The sequence below is a fragment of the Lissotriton helveticus genome, chromosome 1_1 (assembly GCF_964261635.1).
Source record: "Lissotriton helveticus chromosome 1_1, aLisHel1.1, whole genome shotgun sequence".
Taxonomy (NCBI): Eukaryota; Metazoa; Chordata; class Amphibia; order Caudata; family Salamandridae; genus Lissotriton; species Lissotriton helveticus.
Window position 1 is genome coordinate 1,149,643,744 of NC_136057.1, and position 17,735 is coordinate 1,149,661,478.

The window sequence follows — 17,735 nt, forward strand, 5'->3', positions numbered from 1 at the left end:
CGTCACTTTTGTGACGCAGCGGCGGTGCAAAAGATTTCCTATGTGGCGACATATTTACAACTTGATGCATCTAGGCAGATGTGTCCTGCTGTAAAGTCCCGTGCCACATGAAACCGATGCAGCAGTGATGCAAAAGATGCACCATGTTGCAAGACAGGCCTCACTTCATCTCCAACAAGATAAGAAGCTGAATCTTCTGTAAATGTCAAAATTGTTGTATACAGTGCTCAACTTCTGTGTACTCTTTGATATGCTAGACTCCATCTGCACTATGAGATACCTAAGCAAAGGAAACACAGGTGATGTGATTGTGAAATGAGGAAAAGAAATTCCAAATTTTTCAATTACATCACCTGTGTTTCCTAACTTTACGAATGACATTGTGCAGATGAGGTTTAGGCCTGTCTACGGACACAGAAGAGGTCTGGCCTTTGTTCAAGAGTGAAGTGGACATGACTCACTTCATTGGTAGGCCTGCACATGTATTATCTCCTCTGTACTCTTCAACAAGCCTAAATTTCATCTGCAACCCTGAGTAGGCCTCACCTCAAACAAACCTCTGGATAGGCCACACCTTATCGTCATCCTGAATCAATCATTTAAATTGTTAGGGACAGATTTATGATAGGTGTGTGCCTCTTTTGCGCCGCTGTGCGTCACTTTTGTGACGCAGCGGCGGTGCAAAAGATTTCCTATGTTGCGACATATTTACAACTTGATGCATCTAGGCAGATGTGTCATGCTGTAAAGTCCTGTGCCACATGAAACCAATGCAGCAGTGATGCAAAAGATGCACCATTTTGCAAGACAGGCCTCACTTCATCTCCAACAACATACCGTCCGTTTAAACTGTAAACATTTAGGAATGTGTAGGGGGCATGGAGAAGCTGAATCTTCTGTAAATGTCAAAATAATTGTATACAGTGCTCAACTTCTGTGTACTCTTTCATATGCTAGACTCCATCTGCACAATGAGATACCTAAGCAAAGGAAACACAGGTGATGTGATTGTGGAATGAGCAAAAAAAATTGCAAGTTTTTCAATTAAATTACCTGTGTTTCCTAACTTTACGAATCACATTGTGCAGATGAGGTTTAGGCCTGTCCACGGACACAGAAGAGGTCTGGCCTTTGTTCAAGAGTGAAGTGGACATGACTCACTTCATTGGTGGGCCTGCACATGTATTATCTCCTCTGTACTCTTCAACAAGCGTAAATTTCATCTGCAACCCTGAGTAGGCCTCACCTCAAACAAACCTCTGGATAGGCCACACCTTATCGTCATCCTGAATCAATCATTTAAAATGTTAGGGACAGATTTATGATAGGTGTATGCCTCTTTTGCGCCACTGTGTGTCACTTTTGTGACGCAGCGGCGGTGTAAAAGATGCACCATGTTGCAAGATAGGCCTCAGTTCATCTCCAGCAAGATACCGTCAGTTTAAAATGTATATAATTAGGACTGTGTAGGGGGCATGCAGAAGATGAGGCTTCAGTAAGTGTCAAAGTTGTTGCATGCAGTGCTGCACTTCTGCGTACTCTTTCATATGCTGGACTACATCTGCACAATGAGATACCTAAGCAAAGGAAACACAAGTGATGTGATTGTGAAATGAGCAAAAGAAATTGCACGTTTTTCAATTACATCACCTGTGTTTCCTAATATTATGAATCACATTGTGCAGATCAAGTTTAGGCCTGTCCAGGGAAACAGAGGTGGTCTGGCCTTTGTTCAAGAGTAAAGTGGACATGACTCACTTCATTGGTAGGCATGGACATGTATTATCTCCTCTGTACTCTTCAACAACTCTAAATTTCATCTGCAACCCTGAGTAGGCCTCACCTCAAACATCCTGAAACAATCATTTAAAATGTTAGGGACAGTTTTATGATGGCTGTGCACCTCTTTTGCGCTACCGTTGCGTCACTTTTGTGAGACAGCAGCAGTGCAAAAGATGCACCATGTTGCAAGATAGGCCTCACTTCATCTGCATCAAGATACTGTTAGTTTAAAATGTATATTTTTAGGACTGTGTAGGGGCATGGAGAAGCAGAGGCTTCTGTAAGTGTCAAAGTTGTTGAAAAACTGTTTGTCCTTCAATCTTTTCCCTTGTCTTTTCTAATTTTTAAATACATGTTTTATTATTTTTCAAATGTTTGTTCTCTCTTTCACAGATTGAAAGTATAAAAATAACAAGTGACTAAGTTAACGACAATTATAAGGTAAATGTTTTGTACTCTTTTCGTTACATTTCTATCACATTTAACTTCTATTAGTTCCACTACTTCATTTCTTTAACCCTCACTTTCCTGCCTTTGCTACTTCCCTCATTCCCTTTTCTATTACTTACTTACTCTACTCCTTCCACTCTTTTTCTCAGTCCCTCTCTTCTCATACTTCCTCACTCTTATTCACTCACTCCGTCTCTATTACTCTCACTGTCTCTGACTGATCACTCTTTCACTAGTTGTTCATTATGCTTTCTCTCTGTAGTTCAAGCACACTAAGGGGCATATTATCAACACAGGCAATAAAATTATCGCTGCTTTTATCGGCAGAAAACTGCTGCAAAAGTGGCTTTAGCGGCAGTTTTCTTCCGCAAAAGCGGCTTTAGCGGCAGTTTTCTGCCGATAAAAGCAGTCATTATCGGCAGAAAACTGCCGCAAAAGCGGCTTTAGTGGCAGATTTCTGCCGATAAAAGCAGCGATAATTTTATCACCTATGTTGATAATATGCCCCTATGTTATTTACATTTCTTTGCTGTTTCAATCATTCCTTTTCTGTTACTTCTTCTTTTCTGCTTTCTGTTTTTTCTCTCTGTTATTCCACATGTTTTAATCTTATTTTGAACATTCACTCACATTCTCTAAGAAACTCTTGTTTATTATTCTTCTACTCTCCTTTTTTTCTTCCACTTCCTTATCTATTTTGTTTTTCACAATTATACCCTCTTCCATCTTTTCTTCGGTAAATAGATCTATTAAACAGTATCTCTGTGTTACTCCCTATAGCTGTCTTTCTTTTAACATTACTCTCTGTTTCCTTCCCTTATACTTACTCTTCTTTTTTTTTTTTTTTTTTTTTTTGGTTCGCTCCCGGTTCGCGTACCGGGGAGCGAACCGGGAAGCGAACCAAAAGAAATAGAGGTTGCCAGAGTGCTAAACCTTCTAGCAATTTTTTTATAAAGGGGAGGTAGTTCTGAAAAGAACTTTTTTAAAAATTATTTTTGTTGTTTTATATTTTTTTATTATTTTTCTGAACATTTTTTTACTTTTTTTGTATTTTTTGAACGGTTTTATATTTTTTTGGGTTTTTTTGGGGGGGGAAACGAAAACGATTCATTGTAAAGGGCTCAACAGGAGCAACAACAAAAAAAAGATAATTTATTTTCTGAATCGTTTTGTACAAACATGATTATCAATTGCTAAGTTGATTAAAGTGATGCTACTTTCTCTGTAGCAAATCAACTGACCGCAACGCACGCACACTTGTTTGACTGCCCCGAACCTCATCTGTATATTTGGGACCGTCTCCCTCGCCTCTGGTCCCGTCACTTCCTCTACAACTGATCTTCTGGCCACAGAAGGGGGATTATCTTGCAGGTCACGTACCTGCGCAGCACTGTAGTTGTTAGGATGCCACCTTTCCATATGGCGATGCATTGTATAATTGCCGTAACTATATTTTTTATCTGTCCCTCTGGACAAATCTTTCTTACAGATAAGGCAAGTTACATACCGGGCATTCACCTTTTTTTGGCCCCGGGGATATTTAAAAAATTGCCAAATAAAATTTTCTTTGACATGAGACCTCCTGGGCTCCTCAGGCAAAAACTGCCTCCTCTCCTGCTCTTCCTCTTCTTCCTCTTCTTCCTCCTCTTGCTGAATGATAACTTCAGCAGGTGGTCCTCTCTTCCTAGGAGGTGGTGGTGGTGGTGGGGATGCACCAGCTGAAGCTACTAATGAAGCCATTGCTCAGTGATGACAAAAGGTCTTCCTCTCACAAAGATGAAAGTCAGAGTGAGGAAACAAGGAGGGGTTTTCATCATTTGGGAAAAACAATAGTTCTAAACCAATGAAAAGTGTTACTTTTAGGTCACATGACCTAGTCTTACATCATTAGGAAACCAAAAGTGAAATGAACCAATGAAAAGTGTTATCAACAAGTCACATCACCTGTTGTGTTTACGTTACGTGCTTTGCGCCGAGTCCCGGATCGCTTCCGGGAAGCTGCGCTTCGCGCCTCGCTTCGCGTACCGGTTCACTTCCGGGTACGCTAACGCGGCGCGTCATATGACGTATCACGCGACAACGCGATACGTCACGCTGACGCGACGCGTCACGATGTTGTTTTCTAACGCGACAGTTGCGCAAACGGACCGTTTACTGGTTCGCGGACCGGATCGCGGCAATAAATTGAGCTAACGGAAAGCTAACCGATTCGCAGACCGGAAGCGAAACAAAAAAAAATAATTATTAATAAACATATAAAATATTTTTTTTGATTTAAAGAAGAATACATTTTAAAGCTTTTGATATTTACTATTAAAAAACCATTGAAATTCACTGAAAAAACCATAGGTTATAGACCATATATAGTTAGGAATTAGCATTTACAAAACCTTGAAAATTCACTGAAAAAACCATAGGTTATAGACCATATATAGTTAGGAATTAGCATTTACAAAACCTTATGGGCACTTTTGAACCCATACATCTAGTGAATCAACTGCTCACACATCTATGCACAGAGTCATACACCTCCCAGACACCCACACACACACTCAGTCTCCCATACAAATACTTGGGCAACCAATCAATAACCCATATAGTTAGTCATATAGCTAATGATCAACACATGCAGCAGATTACAGAACAACAGACACAATGATGCACAAATTAAAACAGTTTAGTCACTAACCCATGCACTCAGTGAGACACATTTAATCACTCACTCATACAGTCAGTTATGCACCTACTAAATCCTTCATCCAGACACTTATACATCCACTCATTCTTCAATATGTAAGACATATTTTAACTTTACAGAAACATACAGTCACTGGATGTTGTCATCAGTGATGTCATCAGTGATGTCATTTGAGATGTCATCAGTGATGTCATCAGTGATGTCACTGACCATGTCATGAATGATGTAATATGTGACATCATCAGCAGTGGATTGCGGGTGCGCGATATATAGTTAGTGCAACTAACTATATATGGAATTTCAATGGTTTTGTGTGAGTAAAATAAGGTTTTGTAAATGCTAATTCCTAACTATATATGGTCTATAACCTATGGTTTTTTGAGTGAATATATATATGTATATATATTACCTACTGGCGATAGCCAGTAGGTATATATAGTTAGGATTGTTTTCCATAGGGAAATCGCAACATTCTATTGGGAATAACTTTGGCGCCGGTTGAGGAATCTTCCTGAAATTTTCCTTAACTTTGCCTGAGATGAGATGATGAGATGTCATCAGTGATGTCACTGACCATGTCATGAATGATCTAATATGTGACATCATCAGCAGTGGATTGCGGGTGCGCGAAATATAGTTAGTACAACTAACTATATAGGAGCAATTTCAATGGTTTTGTATGAGTAAAATGTCCAGCTAACTATAACACCACTAAAACGTATAGTTTTTTGAGTGAATTTCAAAGGTTTTTTAAAAGCTAATTCCTAACTATATAACTCCTGAAACCTATGGTTTTTTCAGTGAATTTCAAAGGTTTTTTAAATGCTAATTCCTAACTATATAAGGCCTGAAACCTATGTTTTTTTCAGTGAATATATATAAATACATATCTGTCCATATAAAGGGAGAAACAGGGACATCTATATTGATATGGAAAGACTATACATGGATCACCTTTAGGGAAACCTTGGTCTGTCTGATGGCCATTTACACTTTGCTCCCATCCATTAAAACATACTCCATTGGGTAATGGTTCAGTCCATATTAGTCATTGGCTCTCTTGCCCTGTAAATGATGGCAGTTTCCAGTCACATGGGCTTATCCACATGAAAATTAGTGTGCTTCAGTGTCAGGCTGGTTTGTCAGTCCTTTGGTTTTCAGTTTTCATGTTTTACAGGCAGCTTTTCATTTCTTGGCTTCCCCTCTTTTTTATCAATTTTTCTCAGGAGGATACTACAGCTCTCTAGTCATGTCACTTGCTTGCCACATATTTAATCAGCAGTGCAATGTATCCCATGTTGCAACTTCGTCTAAACCCCACAACTATTATGGAATGCTGTTGTCCATAGTGTATCATTACTTACCAGTCCATGATCTCCAACACATTTGTTCGAAATATGGTGGCCATGCTGAAACTTTGAAACAACAATAGACTCTGCATAATACCTCTGTGAGGCGGACACACTCTACTATATTTAGTTTTGTTATTTCAAGCCAAGCATATGACTGCTGTATTTAGGCAGCGCCATTGTTTTTTTATTTTTACGTGAATACTTTTAATTTATCTTTTATATGTTGCTGAGTGAATGTGCTTTATTGTGTTTTTGTTTTACAGACCAACAAAGCTCCCTCTCCTGATTTATTTCCTGCATCAAAAATTAGCTGCTATGACATAATGGCACACCCAGCATTATATGTTTGCCATCAGTGCTACCGCCAGGTTACATGACAGAAGACGCACTATCAGCACATATTACACAACAAAACAATGTGAGACATTAAATATATGGGGGCAGTCTGTCATGCAGCTGGCAGAAGAGACGCCTCCGTCACCAAAGTGGTTTGAGAGCCCACTTGCTTATCTCAAAAAGATTGCATTTTAAAATACATCACTATTTATGCACTACTTTATAAATCAAATCTCTACATATTCCGCTCACTGATATCTATAAAATGCTTAAAGAAGTGTGCATGTGTACTTATCATGGCTCGAACAAGACACACACACACAATGATAATCAAGAATATTATATGTGCTGTACCTTGATTGCTGCTTCTGCTAAGAATTTGGCTTGTCTGAATCTGTCAAGTTTTTGAAATGGAGGCAGTTCCATTATTTGTTTTACTCTGTGACCTGGAGTAAGAAAACATATTCGGAAACAAATAGGAGTGAATTGTTAACATTTGTAATACGATTAAATATTATTGCAAGAATATAATGTAATAGAATCACTAAGTGTAAGCAGTATTTGTATATATGTTTACCAAAACACAATCATTTTTGCAATCTGGAATTTACGATAAACCAACTCTTTTTATCTAATGCACAAACAAAAGAGTTGCCCATGCACAAACACACAGACAAATTCACATCAGCCTGCACACACACACACACACACACACACACACACACACACATACCAAAAACCCAGGCTCACAACCACTTACACCTACCATTAGTATTGCTTGATGGGCAAAAACGGTTGTAAGTCTGGCCTAAAACTACCAGACCTGACATAGCAACCAGATCCGACAAAGGTGGCATGTATACAAACTTGTAACAATGTCTTCATAATTAAAGCAGTACAAAAGGGGGTGGTGATGGACGGAGCATCTGAACCAATCAAACACTCACACCCAGTCATAAGATCTGGGCTTAATCCATCACCGTTCTTTAGCCCACTCTGCCACCCCAGTTCAGACATGGCCATATGCAAATCAGCCTGACCCTGTGCCTCATGGGAACAGTCCAGCCCGAACTGCCAAGCCATGCCTTCCCTGGACCGTAAACAAGCTTCCGAGGACCGGTTTCTGGCATTACAGCCGTCTTCAGCCCGGCTTGCTTGAATCCAGTGGCAAAGTGAGCAAGGGACTCATGTCAGAGCATACCCTGCCACTCTTATGGCGAACAAAGCGATACAAAAGGGGGTGGTGATGGACGGAGCATCTGAACCAATCAAACACTCACACCCATTCAAAAGATCTGGGTTTAATCCATCACCGTTCTTTAGCCCACTCTGCCACCCCAGTTCAGACATGGCCATATGCAAATCAGCCTGACCCTGTCCCTCATGGGAACAGTCCAACCCGAACTGCCAAGACATGCCTTCCCTGGACCGGAAACAAGCTTCCGAGGACCGGTTTCTGGCATTACAGCCGTCTTCAGCCCGGCTTGCTTGAATCCAGTGGCAAAGTGAGAAAGGGACTCACGTCTGAGCATACCCTGCCACACATATGGCTAACAAAGTAGTACAAAAGGGGGTGGTGATGGACGGAGCATCTGAACCAATCAAACACTCACACCCAGTCAAAAGATCTGGGCTTAGTCCATCACCGTTCTTTAGCCCACTCTGCCACCCCAGTTCAGACATGGCCATATGCAAACCAGCCTGACCCTGTGCCTCATGGGAACAGTCCAGCCCAAAATGCCAAGCCATGCCTTCCCTGGACCGGAAACAAGCTTCCGAGGACCGGTTTCTGGCATTACAGCCGTCTTCTGCCCGGCTTGCTTGAATCCAGTGGCAAAGTGAGCAAGGGACTCACGTCAGAGCATACCCTGGCACACTTATGGCGAACAAAGCGGTACAAAAGGGGGTGGTGATGGACGGAGCATCTGAACCAATCAAACACTCACACCCAGTCAAAAGATCTGGGCTTAATCCATGACCGTTCTTTAGCCCACTCTGCCACCCCAGTTACGACATGGCCATATCCAAATCAGCCTGAACCTGTGCCTCATGGGAACAGTCCAGCCTGAACTGCCAAGCCATGCCTTCCCTGGACCGGAAACAAGCTTCCGAGGACCGGTTTCTGGCATTACAGCCGTCTTCAGCCCGGCTTGCTTGAATCCAGTGGCAAAGTGAGCTTAGGACTCACATCTGAGCATACCCTGCCACACTTATGGCGAACAAAGCGGTACAAAAGGGGGTGGTGATGGACGGAGCATCTGAACCAATCAAACACTCACACCCAGTCAAAAGATCTGGGCTTAATCCATCACCGTTCTTTAGCCCACTCTGCCACCCCAGTTCAGACATGGCCATATGCAAATCAGCCTGACCCTGTGCCTCATGGGAACAGTCCAGCCCGAACTGCCGAGCCATGCCTCCCCTGGACCGGAAACAATTTTCCGAGGACCGGTTTCTGGCATTACAGCCGTCTTCAGGCCGGCTTGCTTGAATCCAGTGGCAAAGTGAGCAAGGGACTCACGTCTGAACATACCCTGCCACACTTATGGCGAACAAAGCGGTACAAAAGGGGGTGGTGATGGACAGAGCATCTGAACCAATCAAACACTCACACCCAGTCAAAAGATCTGAGCTTAATCCATCACCGTTCTTTAGCCCACTCTGCCACCCCAGTTCAGACATGGCCATATGCAAATCAGCCTGACCCTGTGCCTCATGGGAACAGTCCAGCCCGAACTGCCAAGCCATGCCTTCCCTGGACCGTAAACAAGCTTCCGAGGACCGGTTTCTGGCATTACAGCCGTCTTCAGCCCGGCTTGCTTGAATCCAGTGGCAAAGTGAGCAAGGGACTCATGTCAGAGCATACCCTGCCACTCTTATGGCGAACAAAGCGGTACAAAAGGGGGTGGTGATGGACGGAGCATCTGAACCAATCAAACACTCACACCCATTCAAAAGATCTGGGTTTAATCCATCACCGTTCTTTAGCCCACTCTGCCACCCCAGTTCAGACATGGCCATATGCAAATCAGCCTGACCCTGTCCCTCATGGGAACAGTCCAACCCGAACTGCCAAGACATGCCTTCCCTGGACCGGAAACAAGCTTCCGAGGACCGGTTTCTGGCATTACAGCCGTCTTCAGCCCGGCTTACTTGAATCCAGTGGCAAAGTGAGCAAGGGACTCACGTCTGAGCATACCCTGCCACACATATGGCGAACAAAGTAGTACAAAAGGGGGTGGTGATGGACGGAGCATCTGAACCAATCAAACACTCACACCCAGTCAAAAGATCTGGGCTTAGTCCATCACCGTTCTTTAGCCCACTCTGCCACCCCAGTTCAGACATGGCCATATGCAAACCAGCCTGACCCTGTGCCTCATGGGAACAGTCCAGCCCAAAATGCCAAGCCATGCCTTCCCTGGACCGGAAACAAGCTTCCGAGGACAGGTTTCTGGCATTACAGCCGTCTTCTGCCCGGCTTGCTTGAATCCAGTGGCAAAGTGAGCAAGGGACTCACGTCAGAGCATACCCTGGCACACTTATGGCGAACAAAGCGGTACAAAAGGGGGTGGTGATGGACGGAGCATCTGAACCAATCAAACACTCACACCCAGTCAAAAGATCTGGGCTTAATCCATGACCGTTCTTTAGCCCACTCTGCCACCCCAGTTACGACATGGCCATATCCAAATCAGCCTGAACCTGTGCCTCATGGGAACAGTCCAGCCTGAACTGCCAAGCCATGCCTTCCCTGGACCGGAAACAAGCTTCCGAGGACCGGTTTCTGGCATTACAGCCGTCTTCAGCCCGGCTTGCTTGAATCCAGTGGCAAAGTGAGCTTAGGACTCACATCTGAGCATACCCTGCCACACTTATGGCGAACAAAGCGGTACAAAAGGGGGTGGTGATGGACGGAGCATCTGAACCAATCAAACACTCACACCCAGTCAAAAGATCTGGGCTTAATCCATCACCGTTCTTTAGCCCACTCTGCCACCCCAGTTCAGACATGGCCATATGCAAATCAGCCTGACCCTGTGCCTCATGGGAACAGTCCAGCCCGAACTGCCGAGCCATGCCTCCCCTGGACCGGAAACAATCTTCCGAGGACCGGTTTCTGGCATTACAGCCGTCTTCAGGCCGGCTTGCTTGAATCCAGTGGCAAAGTGAGCAAGGGACTCACGTCTGAACATACCCTGCCACACTTATGGCGAACAAAGCGGTACAAAAGGGGGTGGTGATGTACAGAGCATCTGAACCAATCAAACACTCACACCCAGTCAAAAGATCTGAGCTTAATCCATCACCGTTCTTTAGCCCACTCTGCCACCCCAGTTCAGACATGGCCATATGCAAATCAGCCTGACCCTGTGCCTCATGGGAACAGTCCAGCCCGAACTGCCAAGCCATGCCTTCCCTGGACCGGAAACAAGCTTCCGAGGACCGGTTTCTGGCATTACAGCCGTCTTCTGCCCGGCTTGCTTGAATCCAGTGGCAAAGTGAGCAAGGGACTCACGTCTGAGCATACCCTGCCACACTTATGGCAAACAAAGCGGTACAAAAGGGGGTGGTGATGGACGGAGCATCTGAACCAATCAAACACTCACACCCAGTCAAAAGATCTGGGCTTAATCCATCACCGTTCTTTAGCCCACTCTGCACTCCAGTTCAGACATGGCCATATGCAAATCAGCCCGACCCGAACTGCCAAGCCATGCCTTCCCTGGACCGGAAACAAGCTTCCGAGGACTGGTTTCTGGCATTACAGCCGTCTTCAGCCCGGCTTGCTTGAATCCAGTGGCAAAGTGAGCAAGGGACTCACGTCTGAGCATACCCTGCCACACTTATGGCGAACAAAGCGGTACAAAAGGGGGTGGTGATGGACGGAGCATCTGAACCAATCAAACACTGATAACCAGTCAAAAGATCTGGGCTTAATCCATCACCGTTCTTTAGCCCACTCTGCCACCCCAGTTCAGACATGGCCATATGCAAATCAGCCCGACCCTGTACCTCATGGGAACAGTCCAGCCCGAACTGCCAAGCCATGCCTTCCCTGGACCGGAAACAAGCTTCCGAGGACCGGTTTCTGGCATTACAGCCGTCTTCACCCGGCTTGCTTGAATCCTGTGGCAAAGTGAGCAAGGGACTCACATCTGAGCATACCCTGCCACACGTATGGCGAACAAAGCGGTACAAAAGGGGGTGGTGATGGACGGAGCATCTGAACCAATCAAACACTCACACCCAGTCAAAAGATCTGGGCTTAATCCATCACCGTTCTTTAGCCCACTCTGCCACCCCAGTTCAGACATGGCCATATCCAAATCAGCCTGAACCTGTGCCTCATGGGAACAGTCCAGCCTGAACTGCCAAGCCATGCCTTCCCTGGACCGGAAACAAGCTTCCGAGGACCGGTTTCTGGAATTACAGCCGTCTTCAGCCCGGCTTGCTTGAATCCAGTGGCAAAGTGAGCAAGGGACTCATGTCAGAGCATACCCTGCCACTCTTATGGCGAACAAAGCGGTACAAAAGGGGGTGGTGATGGACAGAGCATCTGAACCAATCAAACACTCACACCCAGTTAAAAGATCTGAGCTTAATCCATCACCGTTCTTTAGCCCACTCTGCCACCCCAGTTCAGACATGGCCATATGCAAATCAGCCTGACCCTGTGCCTCATGGGAACAGTCCAGCCCGAACTGCCAAGCCATGCCTTCCCTGGACCGGAAACAAGCTTCCGAGGACCGGTTTCTGGCATTACAGCCGTCTTCTGCCCGGCTTGCTTGAATCCAGTGGCAAAGTGAGCAAGGGACTCACGTTTGAGCATACCCTGCCACACTTATGGCAAACAAAGCGGTACAAAAGGGGGTGGTGATGGACGGAGCATCTGAACCAATCAAACACTCACACCCAGTCAAAAGATCTGGGCTTAATCCATCACCGTTCTTTAGCCCACTCTGCACTCCAGTTCAGACATGGCCATATGCAAATCAGCCCGACCCGAACTGCCAAGCCATGCCTTCCCTGGACCGGAAACAAGCTTCCGAGGACCGGTTTCTGGCATTACAGCCGTCTTCAGCCCGGCTTGCTTGAATCCAGTGGCAAAGTGAGCAAGGGACTCACGTCTGAGCATACCCTGCCACACTTATGGCGAACAAAGCCGTACAAAAGGGGGTGGTGATGGACGGAGCATCTGAACCAATCAAACACTGATAACCAGTCAAAAGATCTGGGCTTAATCCATCACCGTTCTTTAGCCCACTCTGCCACCCCAGTTCAGACATGGCCATATGCAAATCAGCCCGACCCTGTGCCTCATGGGAACAGTCCAGCCCGAACTGCCAAGCCATGCCTTCCCTGGACCGGAAACAAGCTTCCGAGGACCGGTTTCTGGCATTACAGCCGTCTTCAGCCCGGCTTGCTTGAATCCTGTGGCAAAGTGAGCAAGGGACTCACATCTGAGCATACCCTGCCACACGTATGGCGAACAAAGCGGTACAAAAGGGGGTGGTGATGGACGGAGCATCTGAACCAATCAAACACTCACACCCAGTCAAAAGATCTGGGCTTAATCCATCACCGTTCTTTAGCCCACTCTGCCACCCCAGTTCAGACATGGCCATATCCAAATCAGCCTGAACCTGTGCCTCATGGGAACAGTCCAGCCTGAACTGCCAAGCCATGCCTTCCCTGGACCGGAAACAAGCTTCCGAGGACCGGTTTCTGGCATTACAGCCGTCTTCAGCCCGGCTTGCTTGAATCCAGTGGCAAAGTGAGCAAGGGACTCATGTCAGAGCATACCCTGCCACTCTTATGGCGAACAAAGCGGTACAAAAGGGGGTGGTGATGGACGGAGCATCTGAACCAATCAAACACTCACACCCATTCAAAAGATCTGGGTTTAATCCATCACCGTTCTTTAGCCCACTCTGCCACCCCAGTTCAGACATGGCCATATGCAAATCAGCCTGACCCTGTCCCTCATGGGAACAGTCCAACCCGAACTGCCAAGACATGCCTTCCCTGGGCCGGAAACAAGCTTCCGAGGACCGGTGTCTGGCATTACAGCCGTCTTCAGCCCGGCTTGCTTGAATCCAGTGGCAAAGTGAGCAAGGGACTCACGTCTGAGCATACCCTGCCACACATATGGCGAACAAAGTAGTACAAAAGGGGGTGGTGATGGACGGAGCATCTGAACCAATCAAACACTCACACCCAGTCAAAAGATCTGGGCTTAGTCCATCACCGTTCTTTAGCCCACTCTGCCACCCCAGTTCAGACATGGCCATATGCAAACCAGCCTGACCCTGTGCCTCATGGGAACAGTCCAGCCCAAAATGCCAAGCCATGCCTTCCCTGGACCGGAAACAAGCTTCCGAGGACCGGTTTCTGGCATTACAGCCGTCTTCTGCCCGGCTTGCTTGAATCCAGTGGCAAAGTGAGCAAGGGACTCACGTCAGAGCATACCCTGGGCACACTTATGGCGAACAAAGCGGTACAAAAGGGGGTGGTGATGGACGGAGCATCTGAACCAATCAAACACTCACACCCAGTCAAAAGATCTGGGCTTAATCCATGACCGTTCTTTAGCCCACTCTGCCACCCCAGTTACGACATGGCCATATCCAAATCAGCCTGAACCTGTGCCTCATGGGAACAGTCCAGCCTGAACTGCCAAGCCATGCCTTCCCTGGACCGGAAACAAGCTTCCGAGGACCGGTTTCTGGCATTACAGCCGTCTTCAGCCCGGCTTGCTTGAATCCAGTGGCAAAGTGAGCTTAGGACTCACATCTGAGCATACCCTGCCACACTTATGGCGAACAAAGCGGTACAAAAGGGGGTGGTGATGGACGGAGCATCTGAACCAATCAAACACTCACACCCAGTCAAAAGATCTGGGCTTAATCCATCACCGTTCTTTAGCCCACTCTGCCACCCCAGTTCAGACATGGCCATATGCAAATCAGCCTGACCCTGTGCCTCATGGGAACAGTCCAGCCCGAACTGCCGAGCCATGCCTCCCCTGGACCGGAAACAAGCTTCCGAGGACCGGTTTCTGGCATTACAGCCGTCTTCAGGCCGGCTTGCTTGAATCCAGTGGCAAAGTGAGCAAGGGACTCACGTCTGAACATACCCTGCCACACTTATGGCGAACAAAGCGGTACAAAAGGGGGTGGTGATGGACAGAGCATCTGAACCAATCAAACACTCACACCCAGTCAAAAGATCTGAGCTTAAACCATCACCGTTCTTTAGCCCACTCTGCCACCCCAGTTCAGACATGGCCATATGCAAATTAGCCTGACCCTGTGCCTCATGGGAACAGTCCAGCCCGAACTGCCAAGCCATGCCTTCCCTGGACCGGAAACAAGCTTCCGAGGACCGGTTTCTGGCATTACAGCCGTCTTCTGCCCGGCTTGCTTGAATCCAGTGGCAAAGTGAGCAAGGGACTCACGTCTGAGCATACCCTGCCACACTTATGGCAAACAAAGCGGTACAAAAGGGGGTGGTGATGGACGGAGCATCTGAACCAATCAAACACTCACACCCAGTCAAAAGATCTGGGCTTAATCCATCACCGTTCTTTAGCCCACTCTGCACTCCAGTTCAGACATGGCCATATGCAAATCAGCCCGACCCGAACTGCCAAGCCATGCCTTCCCTGGACCGGAAACAAGCTTCCGAGGACCGGTTTCTGGCATTACAGCCGTCTTCAGCCCGGCTTGCTTGAATCCAGTGGCAAAGTGAGCAAGGGACTCACGTCTGAGCATACCCTGCCACACTTATGGCGAACAAAGCGGTACAAAAGGGGGTGGTGATGGACGGAGCATCTGAACCAATCAAACACTGATAACCAGTCAAAAGATCTGGGCTTAATCCATCACCGTTCTTTAGCCCACTCTGCCACCCCAGTTCAGACATGGCCATATGCAAATCAGCCCGACCCTGTGCCTCATGGGAACAGTCCAGCCCGAACTGCCAAGCCATGCCTTCCCTGGACCGGAAACAAGCTTCCGAGGACCGGTTTCTGGCATTACAGCCGTCTTCAGCCCGGCTTGCTTGAATCCTGTGGCAAAGTGAGCAAGGGACTCACATCTGAGCATACCCTGCCACACGTATGGCGAACAAAGCGGTACAAAAGGGGGTGGTGATGGACGGAGCATCTGAACCAATCAAACACTCACACCCAGTCAAAAGATCTGGGCTTAATCCATCACCGTTCTTTAGCCCACTCTGCCACCCCAGTTCAGACATGGCCATATCCAAATCAGCCTGAACCTGTGCCTCATGGGAACAGTCCAGCCTGAACTGCCAAGCCATGCCTTCCCTGGACCGGAAACAAGCTTCCGAGGACCGGTTTCTGGCATTACAGCCGTCTTCAGCCCGGCTTGCTTGAATCCAGTGGCAAAGTGAGCTTAGGACTCACATCTGAGCATACCCTGCCACACTTATGGCGAACAAAGCGGTACAAAAGGGGGTGGTGATGGACGGAGCATCTGAACCAATCAAACACTCACACCCAGTCAAAAGATCTGGGCTTAATCCATCACCGTTCTTTAGCCCACTCTGCCACCCCAGTTCAGACATGGCCATATGCAAATCAGCCTGACCCTGTGCCTCATGGGAACAGTCCAGCCCGAACTGCCGAGCCATGCCTCCCCTGGACCGGAAACAAGCTTCCGAGGACCGGTTTCTGGCATTACAGCCATCTTCAGGCCGGCTTGCTTGAATCCAGTGGCAAAGTGAGCAAGGCCCTCACCTCTGAGCATACCCTGCCACACTTATGGCGAACAAAGAGGTACAAAAGGGGGTGGTGATGGACGGAGCATCTGAACCAATCAAACACTCACACCCAGTCAAGAGATCTGGGCTTAATCCATCACAGTTCTTTAGCCCACTCTGCCACCCCAGTTCAGACATGGCCATATGCAAATCAGCCTGACCCTGTGCATCATGGGAACAGTCCAGCCCGAACTGCCAAGCCATGCCTTCTAGCAGCACTACCACTCTACTGACCCATGAGGTGGCACAACTTAGGCAGGACACAGCCTGGCTGGTGGTGTGGAAGGTCCATGCAAAAACTCACTGCAGCAGCGCAGCTTGCTTGTCATGCGGACCAGCCAGGCTTAATTCAATATGTTCCACTGAGGACACCAGGATCCTCAGTTACTGACCAATAAGTAACAGCTCCTCCAGGAGGGCTAAAGTTGAGGTGGGTAGTAGGTTAATGATGGAGGCAGCACTTTACTAGTTCAATCAGAATGAGATGTGAGCAGTGTGAAAGGGGGAAAGGAGCAGCAGCATGGTCTTCCCTTTCAATACGTGGTGTGAGAGCATATGACACACAAATGTGGGAGTGATGGGAGGATTGACAGTGGAGGCGCCCTGACACACTCACATGTTCACAAAAATTGGCTACCAAGCAATCCTGTCTTTGACCTTCAGTGAGGGTGGAGCCTGCTGCAGGCAGTGGACGGCTGACCTTAACCCCTTCCATGCTCATGACGAGCTCAGCTCCTCATGCAGCACAGTGCTCGTGTGCTTACGACGAGCAGAGCTCATCATGACCACACCCATTTTTATTGCTGTCCAGCACAGCAGGGGAAAAACTCAAGCAGCGATGTGGTTAACGGTCCTCGGGTGGCCTCAGGGAGCTTGTAAGCTTGGCTCGCCTAACTCCCGCAGTACACCGGGGGCAACAGCAGCAGGAAACGAGAAAGCTCCAACAGCCTTAAGAGTAACAGTATGAAGAAGGAAGTGGCTGTAAAGGGGTGGTGATAAGTGCACTAAGTAGCAGACTCCCAGCACTTCACAGAGGCAGCCGGTGTTAGGCTGGTGCAGCTTGGGGGTGCACGCCCGCTGCCAAACTGCTGCATCTGTGCGCCCTGGCCTCCCCAGTCCCCCTTGGTCCCATGCCTTGCCTGTAATGCCTGCAGTACCTGAAAAGCCCACACGTGCTGTATACACTGCACTGCCTCCAGCAAGTGAAACCCCCTAAGTGGCCGGGGGATAGGAGAGTGAGTTACTCCTCTAATGCCGCCTAACCCATTCCATGCTCATGGCTGTCCACCTACTTCCAGTACTGTGTAGCCCATGCTTCTGCACATGGC